The sequence below is a fragment of the Cicer arietinum genome, chromosome 6 (assembly GCF_000331145.2).
Source record: "Cicer arietinum cultivar CDC Frontier isolate Library 1 chromosome 6, Cicar.CDCFrontier_v2.0, whole genome shotgun sequence".
In the NCBI taxonomy this organism is placed as follows: Eukaryota; Viridiplantae; Streptophyta; class Magnoliopsida; order Fabales; family Fabaceae; genus Cicer; species Cicer arietinum.
This window is the reverse complement of record NC_021165.2, coordinates 32,267,454-32,274,577: the sequence shown is the minus strand read 5'-3', so window position 1 is coordinate 32,274,577 and position 7,124 is coordinate 32,267,454.

Genomic DNA, 7,124 nt, shown 5'->3' with positions numbered 1-7,124 from the left:
CATTTCGCATTAGTCAATTCTTGTACCTTAGATTTTAGAGCATGACAATCTTCGATGGAATGACCTATTGCTCCTGCATGGTATTCACATTTGGCATTTGGGTTGTACCATTTTGGGAATGGTGGTTCAAGAGGTTTCATTGGTCTTAGAACGACCATTTATTTTTGGAGTAAGTGAAGCAACAATTGGTTGTATGTGACAGAGATTTGATCAAAACGGGTTATCCTTTTTTCCCGATTAACTCGTGGTTTGTAGTGATTCGGGATTGGATTTTGGTTCCATTGATTTTGATGGGAAAATGTGGTAGGTGGTGGTTGATAAAAAGGTGGTCTTGAAGGGTGATATTGAGGGTATGAAGCTGGTGTGGTTGCGGCTACATATGGATAAGGAATGTAAGAAGTTTGTGGTATCGGGGGCAGGAAGTTTATGGGGTCGATAAGAATTGATGAGTGGAAGATAGGAGACTCTTGGGTTTACCATTACAGCGTTAGTATCCCCTTCTTTCTTTTTTGTAAATGTCATCTAGGGTCTTTTCACGTCACTCGTTGCACATACGATCTTGTCACTCCTCATCCCACTTTCTATCATTTCTCCTATCATGACTAGGTCAGAAAAGTTTGATAACATTCTCTCAATCATCTTATCATAAAAAGGTGACTTGGGAGTATCCATAAACATACCAACCACTTCTCCTTCAGATAAATGAGGTTCCACTTGTGATGCCATTTCCCTCCACCGTTGTGCATATTCTTTGAAGGGTTCATTGTCCTTTTTCAATGAATTGTGCAATTGCATCCTATCAGGGGCCATGTCAACGTTGTACCTATATTGTTTCAAAAAAGCATCTGTTAGGTCTTTCCACAAACGAATTCGTTATCACTCGAGATGCATACACCAACTTAACGATGCCCCACTCAAACTATCTTGGAAAAAGTGAATGAGAAGTTTGTCGTAATGAGCATGAGAAACCATTTTCCTGCAATACATGGTCAAATGATTTTTAGGACATGTGGTGCCTTTGTATTTGTTAAACTCAGGAACCTTGAATTTTGGAGGGAAAGTCACATCGGGAACCAAACACATATTAAAATCTTTGAGATCATATACATTATGTCCTTCAATTTCTTTTATTCGCTCTTCTAAAACATAGAATTTTTCCTTTGATTTTGTATCATCCCCAACGTGAGGTTGATGCCAATTCCCATTAACATCAAAATGAGGTACTTGGGGTGCAATATATGGAATATTTTCTGAGGGTATAGTGTTTTGGGGTGGCATGTAGCCCAAAGGAGATGAGATTTGTGATTGGTTTAGGATTTGGAGGTTGATAGTTGAGTGGTTTGGGTTGTTGTCCATGGGGTTGATGACTAAAGGTGGAGTATAACCGGGTGAGAGACCGTACGTAGGAAATTGCAATTATTATCTCTTTTTTTTTTTTTAGTTGGATGTTGGAGAATCATAAGCCTTACTTAAGTTTTTTTAACGAACACGAATTATTAATGAAGAAGAATATGAGGATCAATAAACAAAACATCAAATTCTTCATTGATGAGAAAAAAGTACATTGTATTTAAATTAAAAACTACATCGACTATGATATTTCAATTATCTCTTTCAATAGGACAATCAATCCTCTCTTCCAATTCATCTACCAAATGTTTGCAATATTCAAAGAACTTGTATACTTTGACTGGAGTATTGAGCGAATGGATTACTACATCAATCTCTCTTAGATATTTTGGAATTTTTATGATTGTGTGATTAGCTAGCATTGCCAATTTTGAAAAGCACTCTATCCAATGCTTGCCTTTATCTTCCAACTCTTTATAGATTTCTTGATTCTTCAATTGTCCAAGAAACATCATAAAACGCTCCTCCCAATATATGGTTTCATCCTTTAAGTCATTATAGATATTTTCTTGGTAATCAATGTAATTCTTCAACTCACTAGAAATTTCCTTTTCTGTTCTTAGTGCATCTTGGTGTTTTGAGAGTAATTCTTCAATTTTTTCCTTCTGTTGCCTCTCATTCCTTACTTGACTCTCGTAATTAGCTACCATTTCTTTCAGTTGTTTCTTTAAATCTTCAAACTCCTTTTTTATGTTCTTCTCAGAGCTTGCTGATTTTGTCCACAACTGCTTCCACATATAGGCCTCTTCAATAGCTGCATTCTTTTCTTGCTTTTGCACATCTAGATCTTCATTTACGCCTCTCAAACAATCTTGCATGTCAAGTTTATTTTCTTTTTCAATTTTCAACCTCTTGTTGCTTCTCTCGATAAACTAACTCTTACATGTGTTTTCTGATCGTAAGTTCTCGTTCTCTTGGGAGACTTTTTCTAACTTCCCTTGTAGTTCTTTTTTCTCCTCTTCAGATTTTAACAATGATTTTTTGAGCTCTTCTATTTTATTCATTTGTAACAAGGGTAGGTTCAGGCATTTCCTAATCATTTGAGGGTGTACTGTGGAAAGGCATCTTGATTTATTGGACTCTTTTCTTTACCCATTGTTGATAGGGTTCTTTTGTGCTGCAACTTCTACATCCGAGTACTTTTCCTTTTCTAATGATTAACTCCCAAGCTCGACTTATCCTTCTTAACATTGGTGGATCTACTATACTCGTATTGTGCAAAACTAAAGCTTCCAATGACTTATCATCTAGTTTATCCAACATGGGGTAGCCAAGTTATCTTAGAGCTACCATTGGATTGCAATTAATACATCTTTTCGTTCCCATGAGAGGTACATTTGGAAAATCTCCACATTGGCATATTACCTCTTCCACCTCTTGATCTCTATAATACCATGAAATTGTATCCCCAATAAGGCTAGCTATACTCTAAGCCCATTCACGATTACTCTTAATCCCAACACGATACCCTTTCTTGAACATATGTGACACAAACTAAGTATACAACAGTAGAGCACAACACAAAATTGTTCCCCCCTTTTTCTCGTGTCACATATACATAGAGTAGTATACATCCCCAAATTAACAAAACCTCCTCCTTCCAACATGGATTTCGTAGACTGCAACGATGTGGTAGATAGTTTTAATTCTTTTAAGCGATATCCTTCACCCACGAAGACAACGATGGCAATTTCTAATGCTGGAAAGGAAGTCTATATTGCTTCCTCCGTGTCTTCAATGTAGCTTGTAGAAGATAAATGACTTACTATCATATCTTTTTTCCCATATATTATTGCCAGCTTATTGTTCACTATAAACTTTTGCTTTTGATGGAGAGTGGATGTCACTGCTCCAGCAGCGTGAATCCATGGTCTCTCTAAAAGACTCGGTTTAATATCCATCACTTGGAAGGTTATCCCAAAGATATGGGGTCCGATTTGAATCGGCAGGTCAATCTCACCAACAACTTGTCTTCTAGATCCATCAAACGCTTTCACCACCAAAGCACTCGGCATCAAATAGGCTCCATCAGCAAATAGTTTTGATAGTGTTGATTTAGGCATGACATTAAACGATGAACCATTATCTACTAGCACTCGTGCAAGAATATGATTGTGACACGTCACATAGATGTGTAGTGCTTTGTTATGCTATGTCCCTTCAGCTGGTAATTCACTATCGCTAAAACTCATACAACTACTTGCAGTGATATTATCGACAAGTCCATCAAACTAGTCGACAATGATATCATGAGTAACATAAGCCTCGTTTAAAACTTTCATTAGTGCCCTTCTATGTGCTTCAGAGTTCAATAACAAGGAGAGATCATATATCTTGGAAGGGGTTTGATTTAGCTGATCCACAATCTTATATTCACCTTGCTTGATAAACTTCAAAAATTCATTAGCTTCATCTTCAAGCACCATCTTTTTACTACTCTCTTGTCCTTTTATGGCATGATACATAGCTTTTTCCCCTTTTCTCCATGAACCTCCTTTTTACTAAGTTATTCAGGAGTGTATACTCAACCACTTCGAGTCACCCCACCAATCCCTGAAATGTTAGTGACATCGGTTCCTTTAGGTTCACAGCCATTACTTGATTGATGATTGGCCAAGTGGGATGTGATTTCATAATTCCACGGTAACGCCTTGGTATTTCCGTAAGGGAAAGGGGTTGGTGCTTGGACAATTATTGTATTTGGTCTACAAGGAGTTGACTTAAGATTCTTTTTTTTTTTGTAAAGGATTTCCAATGATTTTAGGAAAAATATATTATTTTCCACACATGATCCTATGGTCAACACATGATCATCTTTTGCATATTGGTCTATTCCATCTTCAATGACATTTACAGAAGTATCCACGTGGCTTGGTAAGGGGTTACTCTCTACGTTGGGACCGTCCTCCTTGAAAGTAAGCCATTTCGCATTAATCAATTCTTGTATCTTAGATTTTAGAGCTTGACATTCTTCGACGGAATGACCTACGGTTCCTGCATGGTATTCGCATTTGGCATTTGGGTTGTACCATTTTCAGAATGGTGGTTCAAGAGGTTTCATTGGTCTTAGAACGACCATTGAATTTTGGAGTAAGTGAGACAACAATTGGCTATATGTGACAGAGATTGGGTCAAAACGGGTTATCCTTTTTTCTCGATTAATTGGTGGTTTGTAGTGATTCGGGATTGGGTTTTGGTTCCATTGATTTTGTTGGGAAAATGTAGTAGGTGGTGGTTGATAAAAAGGTGGTTTTGAAGGGTGATATTGAGGATATGAAACTTGTGTGGTAGCGGCCACATATGGATAAGGAATGTAAGAATTTTGTGGTATCAGGGGCGAGAAGTTTATAGGGCCGATAAGAATTGATGGGTGGAAGATAGGAGACTCTAGGGTTTACCATTACAGCGTTAGCATCCCATTCTTTCTTTTTTGTGAATGTCATCTAGGGTTTTGTCACGTCACTCGCTGCACATACGATCTTGCCACTCCTCATCCCACTTTCTATCCTTTCGCCTATCATGATCAGGTCAGAAAAGTTTGATGACATTCTCTCAATCATCTTATCATAAAAAGGCGACTGGAGAGTATCCATAAACATACCAACCATTTCTGTTTCAGATAAAGGAGGTTCCACTTGTGATGCCATTTCCCTCGACCGTTGTGCATATTCTTTGAAAGTTTCATTGTCCTTTTTCAATGAATTGTGCAATTGCATCCTATTAGGGGCCATGTCAATGTTGTACCTGTATTCTTTAAAAAAGACATCAGTTAGGTCTTTCCACAAACGAATTCGATATCGCTTGAGATGCATATACCAACTTAATGATGCCCCACTCAAACCATCTTCGAAAAAGTGAATGAGAAGTTTATCGTTATGAGCATGAAAAGCCATTTTTCTGAAATACAGGGTCAGATGATTTTAGGACATGTGGTGTCTTTGTATTTTTCAAACTCAGGAACCAAACACATATCAAAAGCTTTGAGACCATAGACATTATGGCCTTTAATTGCTTTTATTCGCTCTTCTAAAAAATGGAATTTTTCTTTTGGTTGTGTATCACCCCCAACGCGAGGTTGATGCAAATTCCCATTAACACCAAAATGGGGTACTTGGGGTGCAATATATTGAATATTTTCTGAGGGTAGAGTGTTTTGGGGTGGCACGTAGCCCATAGGAGATGGAATTTGTGATTGGTTTAGGATTTGAGGGTTGATAGTTGAGTGGTTTGGGTTGTTGTCCATGGGGTTGATGACTAAAGGTGGAGTATAACTGGGTGAGAGACCGTACATAGGAAATTGCATAGTTTTTGTACGTAGTTGTTGGGTAGTCGGGGTAAACCCTGGTGGGTGAGAAGGAGTGGTTTGATGTTCTTCATTTGCAATTGGAGGATTCCCATCCGTAGTCTCATTCCTTGACAAAGCTTGTATAGCTTCTAGGATTTGATCAACTTTGTCCTTCAATTAGTTGACATCCGGTCTCATCACTTCTTGGTTTTTCTCAAGTTCTTCCATGTTCTTGGAGTTTGCGCGAGTCCGTTAAGGGTGTCGGGGAAACAGATTTATCGATTTTTTCAGTTTTTTTTAAATAAAAATTTATGAGTATGTATTAAATATGTATGGAATGAAAATGCAATTATCTCTTTTTTTTTTAGTTCGATGTTGGGGAATCATAAGTGTTACGTAAGTTTTTTTAACAAACACGAATTAATGAAGAAGAATATGGGGATTGGTAATCACAAATAAATTAACAATCGAACTTAAAGATTGTTGAATCTTTTGTTGGGGCTATGCTGCAAATCTTGAACAAGAAGAAGATGAAATTGATGATAATCAAGGTTGCACAAATAAAATCTAAAGCGTATGTATCTCACTAAGCTTTAGGTTCAATTTGCCCCACTAATCTATTTATATTGGGTGCAAACAGGTTAACTGACGAATCTCCTTGAGGATAATTTGTAACCATTGAAGTGAATTGCAAATTCACATCAAGCTTATCCATCAATGATAGTTTATAGAATAACGTTCCTTCATTTACTCTCGTGCACTAGAGAAAAGAAGAAATAACTCATAAATATTTTTGACAGAAATTTGATTCATGAGACATGAAAATTCATCTTTTTTTTTTTTTTTCCGTCTAAAGTGTCTCTATTTATAGAAAAATTCATAACAATCAGTGAAAGAAAACAACTCTTAAAAAAGATTGTAAGATTTAGTAACTTAAAAGATACATTGGTTTGAATTAAACCCACATTATAATCACTTGACTAAGTGATACATTAAGTTATTTAATTTTGCTACATTAATATAACTATTAGAGAATTCCAAATATATTTTAAAAATTTCCCTCACAAATATGAGAGTTGATAAGAGATTAAGTTTCATGCAGTCAAAGAATCATGTAATTGGTCAAACCAAAAATTTGATATCGTTCGACCAAGGACAAAACTAATCATATTTTAAGTTTATAATGTGAATTGTGTGACCTTAATATAATGATGTCTTATTTGTGTTAATGACTTAATTTGTGCTTCTTTATCGCATATAATTCATGTCTATGCTAAGCCTTGTTGTATATATATTGTTTGAACAAGATTTCTTTTATATTATTATATATGGCAGATGATACAATTGAAAAAGAAAAGGCTAACCTTGATGCTACATTTATTTAAACATAATGCAGACCATTGAAAATTACTAAGCTTTCACTTTAACT